This window comes from Sceloporus occidentalis, unplaced genomic scaffold (genome assembly GCF_023333645.1).
Source record: "Sceloporus occidentalis isolate IW3139 unplaced genomic scaffold, rSceOcc1.0.p SCAF_1, whole genome shotgun sequence".
Taxonomy (NCBI): Eukaryota; Metazoa; Chordata; class Lepidosauria; order Squamata; family Phrynosomatidae; genus Sceloporus; species Sceloporus occidentalis.
Genome location: NW_028316981.1, coordinates 232641472 through 232665552, shown reverse-complemented (window position 1 = coordinate 232665552; position 24081 = coordinate 232641472). Strand labels below are relative to the sequence as shown.

General features: G+C 42.8%; 1 protein-coding gene and 1 long non-coding RNA gene across 8 annotated transcripts in view; one reads left to right on the top strand and one right to left on the bottom strand.

The window, feature by feature from the left end:
• Positions 1 to 1504: 1504 nt before the first annotated feature.
• On the bottom strand, positions 1505 to 13362 carry LOC149323597 (uncharacterized). 5 transcript variants are annotated; one of them, XR_016277284.1, is made up of 6 exons: positions 13117 to 13362; positions 10601 to 10727; positions 10292 to 10443; positions 3480 to 6134; positions 2709 to 3367; positions 1505 to 1943 (listed from the first exon to the last, which is right to left on the bottom strand). It is a non-coding gene; the product is annotated as an uncharacterized LOC149323597 (long non-coding RNA). The 5 variants fall into 5 exon arrangements; XR_016277283.1 differs by having other exon boundaries at positions 1505 to 2860; positions 2946 to 3367; XR_016277281.1 differs by having other exon boundaries at positions 1505 to 3367; positions 3480 to 4671; positions 5579 to 6134.
• A 747-nt stretch (positions 13363 to 14109) lies between these two features.
• The window catches only part of KDM4C (lysine demethylase 4C), a 284733-nt gene continuing 274761 nt past the window's right edge, over positions 14110 to 24081 (top strand). For all 3 annotated transcript variants that reach the window (XM_089489843.1, XM_089489834.1, XM_089489853.1), the window contains exon 1: positions 14110 to 14288. The gene's annotated coding sequence lies outside the window, so the exon portion shown is untranslated. The remainder of the gene's footprint in view (positions 14289 to 24081) is intronic.

Genomic DNA, 24081 nt, shown 5'->3' with positions numbered 1-24081 from the left:
CTCATGCTCTCTTGCACACTGTATCTTTCCATCCTGTAGCTATTAATTCTTGGATTCCCTTGGTCCGCAATCTCTGGCTGTATGGCACAGATGACCATTTGCTCTCAGCCAGATCTCAAGAACCTGAACCAACTTGTAGCACTTGGAGAGCTCCGAACAATGCTAATGTGGAGATTTCTTTTTAAAACCCTTTTTTCTAACTCACTCCTCCCGTTCTCTGCCCATATTTCCTCTTTTTAAAAAGACATGATTTTCATTTCTTTATCTTCGCTTAGAAGCAGGAGGGTGCTTTAGCTGGTCACAGTATCCTCCTTGTGGTTTTTCCTATAGCCAACTACTTGACTCTTGGATGAACAGATCTGATCTGGAAGGGTTGTTTCCTAAACTCTTATCTGTTTCCCCAGCTGGTATCTATGACCTTTTAAACTGCGCAGTCTGTTCAGTTTTTTGGCTTCCTTGATGGCCTTCTGCCAGCAGGTTAAGACTGATCAGTTCACATAGGCTTTTAAAGAATTGTTATAAGGACAGGCTGGGATGTTGTACCATTTCAAAAAAAGTTTGATACAGTTTTTTATATGTATAGTTTTATCTTTTTAAAATGTGTTTTATTCTTTTAATAACCATCTGTTTTTATATTGTAACAATTTAATTCCTTTTTAATGTACTTTCCGCCATGTTTTTAACTGTACTGTTTTTTAATATTGTGAAGCCGCTCTGAGTCCCAGTTCTGGGGAAAGAGCGGGATCCAATAAATATGATAATAATAATAATAATAATAATAATAATGATATCTGAAATCCCAAAAGTGATAGGGAGAGTTATGTTTATAGGAAAAGATCATCCATACCAGGATACTTTTGAAGTATGTGTCCTGCTTTATAGAGAACAGTCTTCTATTTTGAATGAGGCCGACTGCATTTAGCACACCAATAGCAGTTGGATATTAGCCTGACTGTTGTGGCTACACACTATGAAATCCTGGGGTTTGTAGTTTGGTGATGGACTTAAAATTCCTTGCCAGAGAGTTCTAGTTCAGAATGTATGTGAAATCCCAACGTTCTCCTCGGCTGCATCTACAATGCAGTTAGAGACTGCTTTAACTACCATGGTTCAATGCTATGGAATTTTGGGATTTGTAGTTTTGTGAGCTGTTTAGTCTTTTCAGTCAGAGAGCGCTGGTGCCGCAACAAATCCCAGGATTTCATAGGATGGAGCCATGGCAGTTCAAGCAGTGTCAAATCTAGTTGGTTTGGTAGAACTGAGGCCTCTGCAAATTCCTCTCTTCCTGAACACCTTTTTTTTCCCAGGAGAGAGCAAGTGAGAAGGACAACAGTCTGAGAGCCCTATGATTCCTAAAGTGACATAAAGTTCCACCTAAAGGGAGAGCAATGCTGTTCTCTCTGAACTGAACTAAAGAGCAGTACCACAGATGTATTTTTAAACACAAAAACTGAGGAAACAAAAGAGAAAGAGACAGAATTATTCCATAATTGTGATTTTTATTAATTTTGCATGGGTTGTTATGTCTATTTGCCAGGTTCAGTTTGGCAATTTTTAAAAGTTGTACGTTTCATTTACTTCTTATGAGTCTCTCAAACATCTTAACAGGTGGACGCTGCCGGATGCCCAGAGGAAGGCGAAAAACCTCCAGGTCTCTGGCCAATCTGCCCTGGAGGAAAATTCCTTCCCGACCCCAAAAGTGGCGGCCAGTGCTACCCTGGGCATGTCGACAAGGACCTTCCTTTTGTAAGAAAATGGCGAGGCTCCCTCCTTCCATCTCTCCATGTAGAGGCTTGTTGTTCTCTACTGAGTTCAATTTGGCAGGTTTTTCCAACAGTAAGGATCACGGAGATCTCACATAAATTCAGCCTTAAAAATGATGACATTGGAAAAGGCAAAGACTTCTTATAGCCTGGATCCATCAACAATCAGAACGGAGATTGCTGTCAAGGAATCAGAAGAAAACTAGGACTGGGAAGGGCAGCTATGGAAGAACTAGACAAGAACATAAAATGCAAAGCTATAACACTGAACACTAAAGTAAGGATCCTCCATACCATTGTATTTCCCATCAACCTCTATGGATGTGAGAGATGGACAGTGAAGAAAGCTGATCAAAAGAATATCACCACATTTGAGATGTTGTTCTGGAGAAGAGTGCTGAGGATACCATGGATGGTCAGGAAGACATGGATACAGGAACATACCAAGTCTGAACTTTCCCTAGATACCAGGATGGGAAAACTAAGTCTGTCATATTTTGGTCACATTATGAAAGGCACGACTCACTTGAGAAGACAATAATGCTTGGAATGGTAGAGGACAGGAGAAAAAGAGGTGGACCACATACCAGATGGATAGACTCAGTTAAGGAGGCAACAACTCAAAGCCTGAAAAATTATGTAGAGTATGGTGGATGGAGGGGCTTGGAGTTGTTTCATCTATGGGGCTACCCTAAGTCAGTGTTGACGTGAAGGCAGTAAACAACAGTAACAAAATACATTAGTTTTTCAAACATCCTAACAGGTGGACGCTGCCAGATGCCCAGAGGAAGGCGAAAAACCTCCAGGATTTCAGGCCAATCTGCCCTGGAGGAAAATTCCTTCCCGATCCAAAAAGTGGCAGTCATTGCTACCCTGGGCATGTCAGCAAGGTCCACAGACCACCACCTGACAACTCTTGCTCAGGGCAAGCTTATTCCTTCTTACCTTAAGGCTCACAGAATAGGCCTTTTTCTGCATCCATAGGGTTCATTTCTGGACATCATTTGCCTTGCAACAGTTTTTGAAATTAACTTCTGTTGAGATGAATGTGACATCTGTCAAGGTGTTTACATGAATTCACGGGTTTTCGTGATGACCTTGTGAATGACAAATCATGCATGGCTATTGCATTGGATTGATCGAATGAAAGGGGCTTTTGGGAGTGGGGAGAGGAATACTTACCTGTGTTTTAATGGACTTTCTTTTCATCTACATTGTCCCATTGGATGAAGCAGACTTCTTGAAAGTTACTTCTTGTTGGGCGATTGCATGGAGAAGAGATGAGAGGAAGAGATCCTGCTGAGGCTTCCCTTCCTGGCCCTGGTGCTCAGGGACTTGACCAGAGCTCGCTCCTTCCTTCCTTCCTTTCTTCCTTCCTTCCTTCCTTCCTTCCTTCCTTCCTTCCTTCCTTCCTTCCTCCAGCAGCAAAAGAAGTGGGCTACACATGTGTTCCTTGCTCCAGATAGAAACTTAGGAGGCCTGGATTGGGGATGATGTGGTTGCTTTTTCTGGCAGGCTATTTCCTTCAAGTCTTCCTTCCTCGGCTACAACTTTCCTTAGGAATGTCTTCATCCTTTGAATTCTTGTGAAGATCTGACTGAATGCTGGAAAGCAAAGAAAAGAAAGATGATGGAGTTTACCTGAAGCTTAGAAGCAAAAGTGACTATAAGAGAAACAGAAGGTGAGAAAGCCAAGCAGGAGGAGATGTAAGAATACCTTAATGAGTTTTTTTAAAGGCTTGGCTGGTCCTGTCTTCTCCTAGACATCTTGCTGATGTATTTTGTCAGTGAAAGCTGCAATATAAGTGTCTGCCGTTTTCCTCCAGGCGTAGGTCCACAGGCTTCCTCTGCTGATGCATTTCATCCAAGGAAACAAGTTGTCACCATATTCCCCAGTTTGCTCCTTCCTTCCTTCCTTCCTTCCTTCCTTCCTTCCTTCCTTCCTTCAGCAGCAAAAGAAGTGGGGTACACATGTGTTCCTTGCTCCAGATAGAAACTTAGGAGGCCTAGATTGGGGATGATGTGGTTGCTTTTTCTGGCTGGCTATTTCCTTCAAGTCTTCCTTCCTCGGCAACAACTTTGCTTAGGGATGTCTTCATTCTTTGAATTCTTATGAAGATCTGACTGGATGCTGCAAAGCAAAGAAAGGAAAGACGATTTGAGTTTACCTCAAGCTTACAAGCAAAAGTGACTAGAGGAGAAAGAGAAGGGGATAAAATTAAGGAGGAGGAGATGTAAAAATACCTCAATGGTTTTTTTTTTAAGGCTTGGCTGGTCCTGTCTTCTCTTAGACATCTTGCTGATGTAATTTATCAGTGAAAACTGCAATATAAGTGTCTACCGTTTTTCTTCAGGTGTAGGTCCACAGGCTTCCTCTGAGATGTATTAGAAGCTCTTCAACGTTCCTCATCACATTGTGATGGTGTCCTTTGAAAATGATTTCTTTCAAGGTGTCTGCATGAATTCAGGGGTTTCCACGATGACCTTGTGAATAACAAATCATGCATGGCTATTGCATTGGATTGATCCAATGAAGGGGGCTATTGGTGGGGGTGGGGGGAGAAGGAATACTCCCCTGTGTTTTAATGGACTTTCATTTCATCTACTTTGTCTCACTGAATAAAGCAGATTTCTTGAAAGTTACTTCTTGTTGGGTGATTGCATGGAGAAAAGATGAGAGGAAGAGATCCTGCTGAGGCTATTCTTCCTGGTCTTGGTCCTCAGAGACTTGACCAGAAGTTGGCTACAGATGTGTCCCTTGCTCCAGCTAGAAACTTAGGAGGCCTGGATTGGGGATGATGCGCTTGCTTTTTCTGGCAGGGTATTTCCTTCAAATCTTCCTTCCTCGGCTACAACTTTGCTTAGGAACATCTTCATCCTTTGAATTCTTGTGAAGATCTGACTGGATGCTGGAAAGCAAAGAAAGGAAATACGATGGAGTTTACCTCAAGCTTACAAGCAAAAGTGACTACAAGAGAAAGAGAAGGAGAGAAAGTCAAGGAGGAGGAGGTGTAAGAATACCTCAATGGTTTTTTAAAGGCTTGATTGATATTCAGAGGAAACTCAGGTGTCATTCACACACTTGGTTTTTTCTCTCTAGGAGATCCACATTGCAACAGCAATGCATATAGGGTTTCATTGTTTACTTTTTGTCTTGGTTTCGCGAGGCTCTTTCATTCACTTTAACCCTGTGTTATTCACATATGCCATTCTTTCAGGTTAAAACGGAGCCGCCATTTCAAATGTGCCACCCCTGCTTACGAAACCTCTCCCTTCCTTTTTGGGAAGGAACGATACATAATGATCCAAATCAATTTGAAAGCATATTCATACTGCCAACACTGCAGATCTGTCAGGAAAAGTCAGGGGAAAATCGATATCAAATATCCCGGGTTAAGTGTTTGTTTTTTTTGCCAGCCAACCTCACTCCCAAAAGTGCATAGATTGCATTCAGGACGTCTGTGTACAACAAGGATTCACCCTGGATTATTTTTGTAGTGTGAATGGGCTCTCAGATTTGAGAGAAGTACAGTGCTCCTGTGTCATACGCAGGTGCACTTTATGCTGCTTTCAGCATATGATGAAAGCCGCACCGGAAAAAGCCCTCGCTAGCCCCGGAAGAAGTAATGAGGCTCCAGCATATTCTGGATTTTCCATACGCAGTGGGGTCCAGAACAGATCCCCTGCGTAAGGGAAGGGCCCATGGTACTTAGCCCCCTCTTGTTTCTTCAGTGGCAATCTAGGTTCATCACAGATGTGGTCCATGTTCCAGAAAGACACATAGAAGGCTATGGTTGAACATTGGCTGAGGAGTACCTTCACATTTCCCATCATTTTGAAGATCAAACGGCTACAAAAATTTCCTGCAAAGGAAAGGAATGAAGTTCACCTCAAGCTTGGAGTCTAAACAAACAGGATTGGAACGGGAAGTGAAGTAGAAAGAAAGACAGGTCAGAATATCTCAAAGATTTCATTCAGTTGAGGTGGAGCTGCTCAGGTCTTCTGCTGGTTGTCTTGTTGATGTCTCCTCACTGCTAAAAACACAATGCAAGCTGTTACTCATATTCCTCCAGGTGTAGGTCCAAAGGTTTTTGGCCTTCCTCTGAAATCTGTCAGCAGCTTTTAAATGCTGAGTTTTCGGGAAGCTCATTCCTGCAAATCTCTTACCTGGAGACAATCCCTTTCATGGGCTTCTGGATTGATTTAACTCACATCCTTCTCCTTCTTCTCAATAATACATTTGTTAGAAAAAAAACACTGTGTGCACTACTTACAATCCATGAAGAGAGAATGCTTGGTTTGGAAACGGCTTCATTCAGATTCTCCCAGCTTGCTCTGATATTGGGCTGACAAGCCGGCTGACATCACCCACCTTTGGCAAACATAGTGGAGCATCATTTGCAGCAGTCAAGATGGCAAAGAAATTGGAGCAAGGCATTTCATACAGTGGAACTGAGGAATACTGATTCAGAGGAAGATTCCTTTGAATGCCAAAAGCCCCTGTGTGGCAGCAAAAATATTCTTCCCCCACTGTTACAGGCGGGCATCTCAGTATGCATACCTCATCATACTTATGCTCTGCCAAATGGGAAACAATAAATCCAGGACTCTAGTACCAGAGACTGAATATCCTGGAACAAAGCAATTAAAATCTTATTTTAGATTTCAAATATGCTTGTTGTAACCTTCAGAACGGAGACAGGACAGCTTCACATTTGCAGTGTTGGAATGTACAGCGCCCTGTTTTAAAGCTAGACATGAGTGCCAAAAAACGATATCAGGACTAAGGCCCCAATCATTTGTTCCCTTGGAATGTCCTACATTCCCTTCATCGGAAAAAGCGAAACTTGGAAGGAAAGGATGTAGCAGGGAAGCTGTCTATCCAGACTTGGCAGGCTGGCTTGCTTGCCTCTCGATTATACGGACTCACCATTAATACCGTTGAGCACTGACATTGGGGGCCAAGAAGCCATGGTTGCATTCCAGTCCTCCCAGTTGACCACCAACCAGAGTTTCAGTTTCAAACAGTCACTGGAAAGGAAGCTTCCAGCCTTTGGCTTTCCTGTCTCTTTAAATTTATGAGCAGCTTCACCATGATCCGCCTTTTCTTCTCATCATTTTTTTTAACCAACATATTCTTGTCAGTTACTGCCATCTTCTCTTGTTGCCCTTTTTCTTTCCTTTTATCTATTCTGATTTTATTCTTTCCCCGCTTCATTCTGATTAGCTGATTGTTCTTATTTCTGGCACTTCCCTTCCTTCCTTCCTTCCTTCCTTCCTTCCTTCTTTCCTTCCCTTTTCAGTCTTCTTCTGTTCCTTTCCTACTTCTTGATTCACCTTTTCTCCATTCCAAATTGTCATTATGAGGCCTCTTTGCATTTCAGTCTCTTTCCATCTGATACCATCATACTATGCCCAGGCTTCACCTGTACTGAAGAATTACTGCACTTTAACTATTATGGCGCAGTGCTATAGGAGTCTGGGGTTTCTAGTTTGTTGTGACACCAGACTACAAATATCAGGTACCACAGCAAACAGCAAATCCCAGAATCCAATAGCAGTGAGCCACAGCAGTTAAAAAGATATCAAACTGTGTTAATACTGCAGTGCAGATGCAAACCCTGAGAGGTGTCTGGAGCAGCAGCATTTTTTTTTAAGGGCAGGAACGAAACACTGCACAATTGTTGAGTTCTCCAACTCGTAGTATACCAAATATACATATATATTTCCATCAAGCTTATTCTTCAACCAAGATAACCCCATAAGGGAGGACCTCAGAAGCAGTGCTAGATTTGGAATCTTCTTTGGTTTTTCTCTTTGGACTTCTCTTCCCAAAGGAATCACTGCTTGCACAAGCCCTTGTTTTACTTTCATCTTCCTTTTACGATTTGGCCTACTCTTGCATGTGTCAGATGCACTTGACTGTGCCAGGGCTGGCCCAAGATATGTTGCTGCCTGAAGCGAAACAGCAAATGCCACCCTCCACTCCTGGAAGTGAAAGTATCCAAGCTAGTGAAGGCATTTGGGCACCCGTGGCAAAAAATCCCACAAAAAAGACCCACCCTCTCTTCTTTCCTAGAAGGAAACCTGGGAGATTTGATCCAGTACAAAGATATGAAAAATTCTACCATTGGCTGCTCCATTCATGGTCCTTCTTGCTCAACTGCTAACTGCCTGTCCCTACTGAAACCTTAACTGCCACGGAACAAGAGGCGCATCATAATGGAAGTCATGGTGCATCATCCATGTCTTGTGTAGGCCACTTTGGAATTGGCTATTATTATCATTATTATTATTAGCCCTGGAACCAAACCCCATTGGATAACAAGGGTCCCTTAGGATGGTGGGATATGTTGGCGTATCTTGGAAAGAGATAGACAAGTCTTCAGTCCAGTACATAATTGTAAAACATAGAGAGGTCATCCGTGTTAGCCATGTAGCAAAGTACAACAATATCCAAAATCCACAAAACAGTGTACAATGGGGCCCTTGTTATCCAATGGGGTTTGGTTCCAGGGCTAATAATAATAATAATAATAATAATAATAATAATAATAATAATAATTTATTTATTTATTTTCCGCTTAATCTCAGGGAATCCAAGCGGATTACAACAGTAAAAAACGTACAGTTAAAAAAGATACATTAAAAATTCAAGATCCCCAACCCCCCGCCCAAACATAAAAACATGATCGAATTCTAAAAAGAGATTAAACAAATATACACTGAAATGAGATAAAACTTTTCAAACGGAGTCCGGGGTAGGTTAAAAATAAAGGATGGAGGATAAGGGAGAGAGGGGGGCCCAGGTCAGCAGAAGTGTTCTAGTCTGGAAGGCCTGTCGGAAGAGATCCATCTTAATGGCCTTCTTAAAAGTTTTCAAGGTGGTAATATGTCGGATCTTGTCCGGCAGGTCGTTCCACAGTCTAGGAGCGGCTGATGAAAAAGATCTCTGAGTTACTGCTGAAAGTCTAGTCCTTCTAGGCTGTAGCAGATTCTTCCCAGAGGAACGAAGAATGTGGGCTGGATTATATGGGAGAAGGCGCTCCCGCAAGAAGTCAGGACCCCAGCCATGTAGGGCTTTAAAGGTTAAAACCAACACCTTATATCTTGCCTGGAAACTAATAAGTAGCCAGTGAAGAGTTTTTAAAACTCGTGTAATATGAATAGTTCTAGATGTACCAGTAACCAACCTGGCTGCCATATTCTGAACCAGTTGAAGTTTCCGAACTTGACATAAGGTTAGCCCTATGTAGAGCGCATTACAAATAGCAGATAATTTAGGTATTAGCCTGTTTCCTGCCCCTGCTGACTGCCCCTCTGGCCATCAAACCTATTCATAGCTACGGAATCTCCAGAATTCTGTCCCCCTCCCAATGAAATTTTCCTTCAAATTCCACCAGATTTCTATTATTGCAGAGAGTGAGACACTGGAAATAGTCCACACTTATGACTCTTCTCTGGGCTGTGTTTGCATTCACTTGATCACTTGCCTGCCCTCTTTATATGAATACCTCAACTGTATATCTAAGTGTTCCACAAACCTTTTAACTTACTGCAATGCTAAAAAGTTTGGATTGCCCATGCCATCGTATTTAGCATTTCTAGGTATGGTTGTGAAAGATGGACCATAAAGAAATCTTATTGGGCGGGGGGAGGGGAATCAACGTATTTGAAATGTGATGCTGGAGAAGAGTTCTGCAGATACCATGGACTGCTAAAAAGACAAATCAATGGGTTCAAGAACAAATCAAGCCTGAATTTTCCTTGGAGCCAAGATGACAAAATGGAGGCTGTCATACTTTGTACATATCATGGGAAGACAGGACTCCCGAGAAAAAGACAGTAATATTTGGGATGGTAGAAGGCAGGAGGGAAAGAGTAAGCAGATCCCAGATAGATAGATTCGATCAAGGAATCCGTAGTTATGAATCTGCAAGATCTGAACAGGGTGGCTGATGACTGGCTGACTTGGAGATCTCTCATTCATAGGGTTTCCCTCAGTCAAAGTCAACTTTATGGCCATTAGCAACAACCACAACAATGCTGGAAATTTGGGGGACTGAAGGAAAAATTCATTGGGGGGCAGAATTCGAAAAGTTGAATCCGCACTGGTGTGGTAATACAATTTGCACTCACTTCACTTCTCCCTCGATTCGGAAAGGCAACCAGGTAGGATAAAACATTGCGTTTTAACATGAATTTGAATTGTTGGATGCGTAGTCGCGTCGGTACTAAGCTGCACAGCCCCCCGTGTGATAAGGGCCAGAATTTATCTTTGAGGGAGAAATGACCTCATTTCCCCCCTTAGCTACACCTTTCTGGGGTTGTTTATCAGGCACCATGTTCTGTTTCATGTTCAGCAATGTAACACAAACCAGCCACATAGCAGAATCTGCAACCTTGAGCAGGAGATGCCAAGAACAGATCCCAACATGTGTTGGGTTCTCTCAAGCAAAGACATACCAGTACTTTACATATCACAAATATTGTACCAACAAAATTAAGAGGAAAATGGATCCCACTGACCTGCTATATGTTGATAAGAGAGAGCCAGGAGGAAAGCAACCAAAAGGACCTTCTTCAGATCAGCAATGGATGTTGTCTTTTTGAAGTTGGGGTCTTCTGTTTCTCCTTCTTCTTCTCTACTTTCTTCTAGGTTGAAGCTGGAAAGTGTGGCTCTGTAAGCAAAATTCTGCATTAATAAACTGTCCAGTGTTCTCCCATCTGAAATTCCTGAGAATATCCCACAGATATTCCACCCACTGGTGGAATATTTCAGGGGAAAATGGCAAAATGTCACTAAATGTCACTTTCAGTGAAACAAGAAGATCTGACCTTCCTTTTCCAAGGCAAAGGGACTGCTAGCCCACGGTCGAAGACTGCACAGCATCACTCCTATTTCAAGAACGGAATCTAGAGTAGGCTTTCTCATTTGAAAGATCAAGGATGAAGATTTTTGCACCTGCAAAAGTTTAGAAGAGGAGGTAAGATTTGGGTTAGCAAAGCTGGTTCTTCACTGTATTGTTCAAACTGAAACAACGGGGGAAGTGCAGTGTTGAGGCCAGCAAAAGCAAAGAAAGATGCAAAAACTCTTCATCAAAGACCCTTTATCCATAATGAGAAATTTAAGAGGAAAGGTGCACAAACCACTGTATCCTCCAACAAAGTGAGAGAGAACAGGTGGCCTTGCTAGATTTTATTGACACAATGCTTCCCAGTTTACCTGTCCCATTTGGTTGGGCTGTTTAGAGTTACAAAATCATAGAGATGGAAGAAACCCCAAGAGACATTTAGGACAACCCTCTACCAGTGCACCCCCCAAAAGTGCACAGCTAACTGCTTATTTAATAACTTCAAATGAAGGACAGTCATGTGTCCTTACAAGGTTGTCTCTTCCACTGTCAAACATCCCTTACAAACAAGGTATTGTTCACCTAATGTTGATTCAGAAGCTCCTTGCTTGTAATTTTCAGGGGTATTATAAAGCAATGTTGGGGATGGATGAGAGCAAATAAAAATCCTGCTCCCCACAAAATGAAAGGAGTCCTCAGATTTCTAGCACTGCAGAGAATGGGACATAGGAAATAGTTCACATCCAGAACTCTTCTGTTTGCTTTGTCTGGTTTCTTGACCTGACCCTCTTCCCTTCCTTCCTTTTAGGCTGTATTTCTAGCTGCTTAACAGAAGTGCATCTGAGGAAATGCATCAGAAATGCATCTAAGAAAGTAGGCTCACGTCTACGAAAGCTCAGACTACCAACTTGAATCTTTCATATAGTCTCAAAGGTGCTGCAAGATCCCTTTGCATGCTGAATTTTCAGACTCACATGGCTATGGAGTTTATCAGACTGGGGCTAATTTCGGCACTAAAGAGAGATTAAAGCACATTTAAAGCAATATTCTAGGATCTACCCTCCTTTCAACCAGCCATTCTCATGGGACTGGCCTCAAAGCTCCCGATCTCTACTCCCTGGACATCTGCTTGTCAATCACTTCAAGGATTGTTGTTGTTGTTGATGCTTATTGTTGTGTGCCTTCAAGTTGCGTCTGACTTCTGGTGACCCTAAGGCAAATCTATCATGGAGTTTTCCTGGCAGGATTTGTCCTCTCTCGGTCTCAGAGAAAAGCAAAGGCAAACCCCCTTGGAACAAAGAAAACCCATGATAGGTTCACTTTACGGTTGCCTTAAGTTGGAAAGACACACACAATTTAAAAAGGATGTGGAGAAACTGGAGTGTGTCCAAAGGAGGGTGACTAAAATGGTGAAGGGTCTGGAAACCATGCCCTATGAGGAACGACTTAAGGAGCTGGGGATGTTTAGCCTGGAGAAGGTTAAGAGGTGATATGATAGCCCTGTTTAAATATTTGAAGGGATGTCATATTGAGGATGGGGTAAGCTTGTTTTCTGAACAGGACCCGGAGCAATGGATGCAAGCTACAGCAAAAGAGATTCCACCTCAACATTAGGAGGAACTTCCTGGCAGTAAGGGCTGTTCAACAGTGGGACACACTCCCTCAGAGTGTAGTGGGGTCTCCTTTCCTTGGAGGTCTTTAAACTGAGGCTGGATGGATGGCCATCTGTCGGGGATGCTTTGATTGTGATTTCCTGCATGGTAGGGGGTTGGGCTGGATGGCCCTTGTGGTCTCTTCCAACTCTGTGATTCTCTGATTCTACAACAACCACAAATCACTGTCCTCTTATCTCCAAAGTCCTATTCCAACACTCAACCTCTCAAACAATGTTGATGCTTTCCTCCTTATTACCTTTTTCATTTTATAACCCCACTTTACCAGCTATCGTTCCGCATAGTGGACAGAGGACTTCAGTCACTGCTTCTCACAGGCTATAAGGTGTGAGAGACAGGCAATATCCGCCCCCCCCCCATGTGCCAAGAACTTGCACTAAATTTAGATCCGTTGATTACAATTACAGCTGGCCCTCCATATCCATGAATTCTTTATCCACAGATTCAACCATCCGCAGCTTGAAAATGTCCCAAAATATAAATATACATTCCAGAAAGCAGACCTGATTTTCCCCCCATTTTATATAAGGGGCACCATTATGCTATGTCCTTGTATTTAATAGCCCTTCAGCACCCACTAATTTTAGTATCCACGGTGGCGTCCTGGAACCAACCCCCAGCAGATGCCAAGGGCCCAATATGTATTTTCCTTTCTTGGAAACTTGCTAGGGACCAGTAGCTGAGGTGCTATCAAATGGCCATTCCTTTGAGGAATGTTGTTCTAGAGCGATGGTTCTCAACCTTTGGTCCTCCAGATCTTTGAGAGTTCAACTCCCAGGATTCCTGAACAATGAGCAAAGTGAGTCTTTCCTCATAGTTTCCTCACATGATTAACTGTTGTGTGCCTTCACGTTCTTTGCAACTTGTTACATTCTTGGCAATTTCTGTTCAGAGGGGGCTTCCCAGGGCCCTCTGAGGCTGAGAGTCTGTGACTTCTGCACTCTGGCAGCCTTTAGGGCAAAGAATGGGGTATCATGGGTTGCCATAATTGTCCACTTTTACCAGGGGCAAAATGTGGAACAAATTCGAGACCAAACTGTAGGACAACTGCAGGACAAAACTCAGCCCAAAATGTAGGACATTTTAGAAAAAGGGAGGAACTTAAAGGTTCTACATTTAGGGCTGAGTTTTGTCCTGCAGTTGTCCTACAGTTTGGTCTCGAATTTGTCCTACATTTTGTCCCTGGTAAAAGTGGACAATTATACATTCCTTTTAATAGCAATGCAGTGAGGCTTGCCCTGTCCATTGCCTGCTGGAAGTACCTGACAAACCCTATCATCCCTATGTAACATCCGACAGGATTGGTCCGCAGGTAAGAGGAGAAAGAAAGCAACGCTGTGATTGGGTGGGTGATCCCCCTTCCCTTATAGTCACACACATACGCTGTCTCTCTATTGGAGGGAAAGTCCAGCCCCCTAGTACACCCTCTCAACCTCTAGCGGTTTTGGACTTCAACACCCAGAAGCCTTTGTTAACCAAATCCAATGATAAGGGACTCTGGGAAATGAAGTCAAACGTCAAAATGAACGCTGAGAGGTTGAGAACCATTGCGAAGAAACCGCAGCCAAAAGTGGCACGCGGAGAGGGGGGAGCGTGACGTCACGACGACGACCAAAAAAAAGAGAGTGAGAGAAGAAGAAGAAGTCATCATAACTCCTCCCCTTTTTTGGAAACGTTGAAGCGAGCGCTTCCTTTTCGGTCACGTGATCCCGACCGACGCCGGCGACGCGTCCCGAGTCACGTGGCCGCTCACTCCAGGGAGGAGCGCGACTCGAGAGGCGAGACGAGAAAGAGAGAGAGAGAACGAGGTATTGAGAGAGAGAGAGAGAGACACCGCCGAAGTGTCCAACGCGCCTGCGCACTCCGCCGTGGCTGTCATCCGCGCAGGAAACAACAACTTGGGCGAAGGAGGGGGCGAAGAAGACTCGGACCGTACCATTCGGCCTGGAGTGAGGGGGTGGGGTCCGTCACGTTGCAGGCCCCGCCGCCATTGAGCAGGTAAAGAGGGGCCAGGGCGGGAGCAGCGGGGAACAGGTGGGGGGGCTAAGGAAGCAGCGGGAGGCATTGTTGTTCCTGGGGAGGGCTCTGCTCCTGGGGCCAGCAAGGGCCAAGCAGGCAGGGCTGTGTGTGTGTCTGTTTGTGATGTTGTTGAGGGGGAGCCCTCCTCACAAAAGGAGGACCACAAATGGAGGACATTGTTCTTGGGGGGTTGTCTTGAGAGGGGGGAGCAATGCTGAGGAGGGGGTAGTGTGTCTGTGTGTGTTTTTTGTGTGGTGTTATTGTTGTATCCAAAATGGAGGGCATTTTGAGACAGAAAAATTGGAGGACGTTGTATTTTGGGAGGGCTTGAATGCCAAAGGGAGCAATGGCAAGGCTGTGTGTGTTTGTGTGTGTGTTTGTGTGTGTGTTTGTGTGTGTGTGTGTGTGGTTTGTTTATGTTTGTAACTCCTGGCCAGGGTGGCAAGTGCTCATCGCAAAGGAGGACAAGGCACCCCCCCCCCAAAATGGAGGACATTGTTTTTGGGGAGTTGACTTAGAATCATAGGATCAATGTGAGGGGAGCAATGGTGAGGCAGGGAGTGTGTGTGTTTGTGGGTTGTGTGTGTGTAGTGTTACTTGAGGGGAGTCCAGGCCAGAGTGACCAGATGTCCTCCTCAGGACAAGGGAGGACATTACAGAAAAAATAGAGGACATGTCTGTGGGGGGAGCAATGTTGAGGCAGGGTTTGTGTGTGTGTTTCTGTGTTGTGTGTGTGTGTGCGGAGTCCAAGCCAGAGTGAACAGTCCTCACCACAAAAGAGGATAAGGCACCCCAAAATGGAGGACATTCTTTTGGGGGGAGGACTTGAGGAAGGGGAAGCAATGGCGAGGCTGTGTTTGTTTGTTTGTGTGGTGTGTTGTTGTCATCACAGTGTGCTGCTTCTTCCACCCTATTTATTGGGATTATAACCCCCAGCCAGGCTGACCAGATGTCCTCACCGCCACGAAGGAGGAGGGCAAGAGAAAGAGAAAAAGGGAGGACACTCACAAAACAAAAACACTCAGAAACACTCCTGTTAATAACCAGTTCCTGCTTCTTTGGCCTGATCAAAATGGAAGACGTTTTTGGGATTCATCCCAGACAGAAGGCAGAAATGTAGGGCATGTCCTGGAACAGGAGGATACCTGGCCACACTGGTCCAGGCATGCCTGGCCTTAAGGGCTTTTGGTGGTCCTGTGAGATGTGGGGCCTGTCGGAAGTGAGCAATCCTGGGTCAGGAATATAAAGGAGCCTAGGGTCATGAAAACCCACTTTGAGGGGGAACCTTGGTCAAGTCACACTCTCTCAGCCTCAGAGGATGGCAATGGCCAGCCCCCTCTGAGGAAACTTGCCAAGAAAACCCCACGATGGGGCCGCCATAAGCAGGAAATAACTTGGGGGCAAACAGCAAGAATACTTACTTAGAAGGGGCAAGAGGTAGAAAAGGTTATATGGAAGGAGGAGTACCATCGGAAGCCCAGGCTAAGGACAGATCTGCACTGTAGAAATAATGCCTTTTGGCACCACTTTAACTGCTGTAGCTCCATTCTAGGGATTTACAGTTTCATAAGATCTGTAGCCTTCTCTGCCAAAGAGTTCTGGTGCCTCATCATGCTACAAATCCCAGGATCCTGTATGGAGTCATAGCACTTAAAGCGGTGTCAAACTGCATTATTTCTACAATGTAGATGCGTGGCCACATAATGAGGAGGCACAGATCAGTAGAAAAAATAATGCTAGGAAAGGTCAAGGGTAGAAGAAAGAGAGGAAGACCACAGACCAAGTTGATAGACTTGATCCAGGAGGGTTATGGGCAAGGCAGTGGAGGATAGCGATTCTTGGAGATGTCTCATCCACAGGGTGGTCATGAGTCTCATATGGCTATCCTGCACAGCTAATAGCAACAAAATGCACCCCTAGTTGTGTGTTTGTGTGTGTGTGTGCAAATATTCTCTTTGTGGTCTCTTTGTGGCCTGGATGGGGAGGGAAGGATTGGGTTGTCTTTCTCAGCTCTGAGGAGAGTGAAGATAGGAATGTGGAAAGTGGAAACAGAGTTTGATGTGATGAGCGGTGAATGGCCTTTTGGTTAGATAAGAAGCAGTAGCCACCCCCCCTCCCTCCAGATTGCTTGTTTGAGAGTCTTTGCTGTAAAAGAGGGGAAATCACCTCAGAATTTGACTTTTAAGACACAGCTGCTGCGCTACAACTTTGCTTCCTGGTGTTTTGTTGTTGTTATGAGCCTTCAAGTTGACTCCACCCGATTGTGACCCTGACATAGGTTTTTTTTCTTGGCAAGATTTATTCAGAGGAGGTTTGCCATAGCTGCCTCTTGAGGTTGAGAGAGTATGACTTTCCTAAGGCCACCCAGTAGGTTTCCATGGCTAAATGGGGGGTTCAGACCCTCATCTCTTGAAGTCCTAGTTGAATAACATTCAGACCACTATGCCATACTGGTATTTACTTAGGTTTAATTTCTGGAACCATGTCAGTATTCAGTCACGATGTGGCTTCAAGGTCTGGCCACTGGTTCCTCCCTCCATACTTTCAGGGGTTTCTTCTATAACATTTGTATGTCTCTTGTTTGTTTTAAATCGCTGATCTCATAGTCTCACTGTTTCTTACCTAAATCTGTGAAATGTAAGTTTGTTTTCCCTTTCTCATTGTTTGAAGCTACAATGCACCGAAAGAGCACAGCATCCCTCTGCCTGTAGCTATGCCAACGACTGATAATTGGTAACAGATTTAAAATAATAATAATACATATTTAAAAAGTTTATTTCCTCATCAGGCAGACTCCTCCAGGACCTGATAGGGGTCAAGAAGAACTAGACAGAGAGGAGAGAAACAGAGTCCATAACAAGGAACAGCAAGCTTTTGGGAAGATGGGTCTACATTTAATTCTTTTAAGTGGACAAAGGAGTTAATTCTCCTCCGAGTGAAATGCAGGGCACCTAATTTGATTTTGCACTCTTGCAAAATATGATGTTATAAGAACTTTTTTTTTTTAAAAAAGTTAAATCAGTGAAGAATAGAACAGTTGAGAAACTAACTATAAGTCTTGAAAAGTAGTTATTAGCCTTGTGGGATCACAGCAAAGTTGGCCATTGGCTTCCTTGTCAGTGGAGAAGTGAATTTGCTCTGGGTTTTAGTATGAATTTTAAGTGAAGTGTCCAGAGTACTGGAACATGTTCTGTGGAATAGGGTTCAGCACCATGGATAACTCCTCAAAATTTCATACTGGCAGATTCTCTGCTCTACTGACATGAAATCAGCCATTGGAGACACAGAGGTTGCCCCTCCACTGGTAATTGAGGGTGCGGATCCGGGATCCACAAATTAGGAGGGGTGACTGTACATGATTTCTGCAGTGCAGGTGCAGCCCTTAGGTCATACTGTTTTGAGGTTATATCTAGGTCTGTTACAACAAACAGGTCCACATTCTAGTTCCAACTAGAATAGGTCCACTGAATCAGCAAGAATTATATTGCTGTACCCTTATCATTTAGGAATTGTTTCAGTGGGTTTACTGTATTTGGGATTAGGAATTGTCTTCAGGTCATAAGGGCTAGTTTCTCTCTTTTCCTTTTGTGTCATGTCTTTTTAGATTGTAAGCCCGAGGGCAGGGAACCGTCTAATTAAAAAGATTGTATATACAGCGCTGTATAAATTTACAGCGCTTCATAAATAAAGGTTAATAATAATAATAATTTTTAAAAATGTGCAATCCAGTAATGAATCATATTTGTTTCCAAAGTTTCTAGAGTAAAAATAATTTTGTGGCATCTTTAAAACTAGCAGTTCCATTTTAGCATGAGATTTTGTGGATCACAGACTGTTTCCTCAGATTCATGGAACATATAGTGCACATGTTTTTGGGAGTGGGATCAGAATGAAAACATTCACAGGAATGCTTGGCATATAACCATTTGATAATAAGTAAGGCAGATAATTAATGAAAAGCAATGCACAAAAAGTTTTCTAAGCAGTTAATTACCCCTGAAGTGTTAAAGCATTGAATTTCACTTTTAGGAAAGTGATTGTATTGATGCCAGACTGTGCTGTTTCATTTCATAGTCTTTTAAAAAATGTCTGTATACAAGATTAATGTGAAAATCAGCAGATTGATATACACTCATCCCTCCACATTTGCTAGGGTTAGGGGCACAGGACCACTGTGAATGTGGAAAAACCACAAATAACAAAAACACTATGCTTTTACCAGAGAGGACACCTCTCTAGGAACCTCTAGGTCCTCCAGTGCAACTCTGGGGTCAACATCTGCCAAACATTGACCATAGAATTGCATTGGAGGAGCTACAAATGCCCAGTGGAGGGTTCTCTCTAGGAATCTCTAGGTCCTTCAGTGCAACTTTTGGTTAAAGTTGACCAAAGAGTTGCGCTGGAGGAACTAGATATTCCTAGAGAGAACATACTAATAAAATCTCTGAATAATCTAATCTGTAGAAATTGTGAATATATCTCAATTAGTTTTCCCACTTAAGTTTTCCCTTGATATTTCTTTGTTGTACGGTAGCCACTTTGATCAATGACAAGAATGTCTTTGGAGCCTGAGGTGTTCAAGTAGCAATAGCAATAGCAAGTACATTTCTCTACTGCTTATCAATGAACTAGTACTCCCTAAGTGGTTTACAATCTGTAAGCCAGTTGCCCCCAACAAGCTGGGTACTCATTTTACAGATCTAAGAAAGAATGGAAGGCTGAGTGGACCTTGGAGCCCTTCTCTAGGATTGAACTTACAACCTTGTGGCTGCAGTACCAGCATTTAACCACTGCGCCACCAGGGCTCCTTTACAATACAGTGCACCCTTTTCTTACGCGGGAGATCCGTTCCGGACCCCCCGCGTTGTAAAAACCGCTTATGCTTGAGCCCCATTGAAAGTAATGGGGCTCGTGCATGGCGCGATGGCGCAGATTTACAGTTTGGGAGTACTCTTGGACTCAGCTTTGAACATGGAGCCCAGGTCTCTGCTGTGACCAGGTGTGCTTTTGCACATTTATAACTTGTGCGCCTACTACGCCTGTTCCTTGAGACGCCAGATCTGGCCATGGATGAAACATGCTCTCGTTACATCCCGTTTGGACTACAGTAATGGGCTCTACTTGGGGCTGCCTTTGAAGAGTGCTCAGAAAATTCACTTGGTTCAAATACTTGCTGGTAGGCTGCTAGCAGGGGCAAATTACAGAGACCACACAACTCCCTTGCTGAAACAGCTTCATTGGCTGCCAGTTTGTTTCTGGGCACAATTCAAGATGCTGGTTATTACATATAAAGCCCTACATGGCTCAAGTACACACTATTTGGCAGACCATATCTCCTTGTATGAACCTCCCCGGACTCTGAGATCCTCTGGAGAGGCCCTTCTTTTATTATTATTATTATTAACCTTTATTTATGAAGCGCTGTAAATTTACACAGCGCTGTACATGCAATCTTTTTAGTTAGACGGTTCCCTGCCCTCGGGCTTACAATCTAAAAACACATGACACAGAAGGAGAAGGGAGTGGTGGAGGGAGAGGGTAAGAGGTCCAGCAGTTCCTCTCTACCTCCAAGGCCTGGACCAAGGCAGATGGACGGAAATTCTTTCTGTGCCAACACCATCACAAACACGGCCGATGGGGACGCAAGTGAGGGTCTTCTTGGTGGCTGCCCCTAGACTCTGGAACTTCCTGTCCAGGGAGATCAGAATGGCTTCCTCTTTGATGGCCTTCCGCTGGCAGGCTTTTAGGGAATTGTTATAAGGACAGACTGTGATGTTGTACCATTCCAAAAAAAGTTTGATACAGTTTATATATATATATATATGTGTGTGTGTGTGTGTGTGTGTGTGTGTTTAACTAGCTGTTTTAATATTGTAACAATTTAATTTTTAATGTACTTTTTCTATTTTTAATTGTACTTTTTTCTAATGTTGTGAAGCCGCTTTGAATCCCAGTTATGGGAAAAGAGTGGGATATAAATAAATATAATAATAATAATAATAATACTCTTAAAACAAGGCTAGGTCACTTTAACTCCTGTGGCTGCCTCCTGTTGCATTCTGGGACTTGTAGTTTAGGAAGGAGTATTTGGACTATTCAGCCAGAGAGTTCTTAAGCCTCACTGAACTACAAACCCCAAAATGCAACACAACAGGAGGCAGTCAGAGAAGTTACAGCGACCTAGCCCCATTTTAAGAGTGTAATGCGAGAAGATCATTAGTCTCAGAGAGGTTGGAATTTATAGAAATTGGAACTGGTCAAGATTTTGAACAATCAGTGCTTCTCAGATAGAGAGCTTTGGGCTAGGAGATGAGAAAGTGTTGTTCTAGGTCAGCTATGGTCTATGTTTGTAAACAGTGGAATACTGAATAGCAGTGGCACTTATCTGAAAGTTCATCTTATTCTGAAAATATTCTACATGAACTCATCATGATTAGTATATAAAGGGATCTTTTAATATCTTTGAAACTATCTAAAAGAAAAGTTGGCAGCATGTGCTTTTGTAGACTTCAGTCTACTTCCTTAGCTGCATTTGATGGAGTGGAAAGCCAGGGACAGACCTATATAAGTAATTGATGTGTGAGAATGCCAATTCAAATTCAAAATCTTGTGTGTGTGGAAATGAAGTGGCAAGTCAAATTTTAACAATGGTCATTGGTGGACAAAGACAGTAAGGGAGTTGTAGTCTGCAGAAAAGGAAAGTAGATAAATGTGGGAAACAGAGAGGGATGTATTGCCAGGACATGAGACACACACACACACACACATCATCATCATCATCATCATCATCATCATCATCATACATTTTTAGCACTGTCTAACCCCCATCCTCATGAAGGGACCCTTGACTTGTTCATCACATCCCTTTCTTTTCCCCACACTCGTCCACACTCCTTACCTGCAGGCTACAGCTTCCTTCTGTTGTCAGAATGTGTATGCTCTCACTTTGAATATTTATGACCAGTGTTGATAATAGAATAGTAAGTTTCTGCATTCCATTTCAACTTGATCCTACCCTTGCAATCCCTTGAGCCCCAGTCTTGGGGAAAATGTGGGGAATAAATGAAGAAGAAGAAGAATATGAATACAAATACTTAAGGCTTGAATCTTCTATGTATTACATTTGTTGTTGTTAACTGCCTTCAAGTTGACCACGATTAATGGCAAACCTGTGGAAGAGACATCTCCAAGACCCCCTATCCTCTCCAAGAATGTACAAAGAATAGGCATAGATAAATATGCTATCTACACAACTTTGCTGTTGTGTAATGGTGACTTAAACATCCATTATATCCCTACCAAAATCACAGCTTGTGTCTAGTAAGGAAAGGTCACAAGGCGTTTTTTTTAGAAGATTAGTTTGTATTCTGTCTGGGATGTCTGATAGGTCTCTTAAAATATACAAGAAACACCTTATGCATTGTTACAAAAGAGAAAAATTGCTTTCCCAAACTCATTTCCACAAATTCTGCATTTGGTTTGTATGGACATAATGGACTCCTGGTATCTGCTGGGGTTTGGTTCCAGGACCCCTCCCTGCTGTGGATACCAACATCCATGACTCCTCCAGTCCCATTATGTACAATGGCCTAGTAAAATGGCATCTCTGATATAAAATGGCAAAATCAAGCTTTGGATTTTAAAAAATATTTTCAAGCCATGGATGGTTGAATCCATGGATGCAGAATCTGTAGATATGGAGGACTGTATATTGAATGTATAAATTGTATGGAGAATTTAGAATAATTATTGTAGTTTGAATAGAACTACAATATATCTCACCCTAGTGAGGGAGATAGTGAACAGGTGGCCTCTGACCCTCTTCAGTGATAACTGCTGATGGGCAACTTCAAGGCCCCTTCCCTCCTTGCTTATGGTTCTTTTTCTTTAAAGTGGACTTGTCCTACACAGCCCTCCAAATAGACAATGCTTTTCGAATAGATAACTACCACAACAGTGGAACACCACACACACAAAAAAACCTTGTTTGTGTAAATAAATAAATGCTTACAGGCTACCCCTGGAACATTAATTGCACTGTATAGGGAACAGAGGTATCTTATCTCCTAAATTAGCAGAAAATGTATGCAACAGAAGAGCTATTTCTCCATGGCAAATTAAAACATTCATTGTACTATATGTTTAGTGACTGTACAAGTGTTTACAAATCTGTGGAACATCTGCTATCATCTCATTTCTTTGTGCTTTGAATGGTTTTTAGGATATGACACTTAATAGCTTGACAGGTTTGACTATAGCAAATGTTTTGTGCTCAACAAAGATGATCTGCTTCACAGTTTTTGTTTAAAAGAAAGTCACAGGTGGCATAATATAATTTGGACACATGAGATTTGTTTAACTGACTGAGTCTGGAGGCCTTTTTCGATATATGAGAGAGTAGTAATGTAACATTATATTTTTCTTTACCTTGATGAGTTTAGGATGCAACTAAACGCAGAACTTGGCATATTTGTTTTGTTTTGTAAACCTAGCTGACTACTACTATATTTTTGTAGCCAAATGTAATATTGTTAATTCTTCTATTATTTTTATTTTTTTCTTCAAATTTGGAATCAGTGACTTTGCCATTGGTCCAGTTGGGTACAGAATGGGAACTAATTATGAATCCATTGTAAATTATTTGATATTTCAAAGCATAAAGCTTCTGTTGATTATATGGGACCCTGCTATATCTTGCCTAGAAAGCACACCATGGTAGACATGGTCTGATCAGTGTCATTCCATATATGTTTGGTAAAATAACAACAATAGCTGCAATAAAGCATTGCAAAATATGCAAACATATTATTTACCAACTGCAAAAAACTGATGGGAATATAAGCCTGAAATAGTCATTGCATGAAGTAAACATCTTAAGGGACTTTAAACTTCTAACATAATTGTGGTTGAAAAAAGGAAGCTATGTATTATAGACCTGCCAATCCTGAGGGAATAGATGAGTCGAAGACAAAGAAAGGGAAAAAAATTATCCAATACTGAGACTTACAAATCAAGATTCAACAACTCAGGGAAAAGAAATAACTGTGATGCCAGTGGTGTTAGATGCTCTGGGAGCGATGCCAAACACACCGACAAAATGTCCGAATGAAACGGCCATAAATAGCATCACACTACCATTATTACAAAACATGACATAACTTGGTTGTGCTACAGTATTCACTAGTTCTTAGATTTTTGGATAGATAGAATCCAAATCATTGATGGTCCAAAGCTACAGTAAGTAGAACAGACTTCTGGGTAAAATGGCGAGAAGTGAACAGTGGGATCTCTGAGCAGGATCCCGGTCTGACCAAGTGCGGCTCAGCAGAACTGAGAATAACTCTGCAAAAAGCCCTACCATTAAACGGGGCTCAGACAGGTCCACGAGGGTCAGTAAGCAGACCCCCAGCTGACTGGCAGCTAAGAGGGAGAGGGGAGAAAGCTGCAGAAGTGAAAAGGGTTTGTGACCACGGACATATTGCCCCCCGCAGTTGGAGCTCCAAGGACTGAGCGGATTCTCGTCCTTATCAACTTTTTAAAAGTTAAGGGAACCTGATTGAAAGAAGTAAGTTTGGCAACTTTTAAATTCTTCAACTAGAATCTGTATCACTAATTTAACGACTTTAAGCCCCATATTCGGGCTTTTAAAACTCTCCCCGGCACGGGCACGCGACCGGAGGAACACACTTAGAACTGCTACCTTGTGAACAGTTTGGGAGAAGCCATCCTGAAGGAACATCATAGTACCAAGGAAGTGTGGTGCATGGCTCAC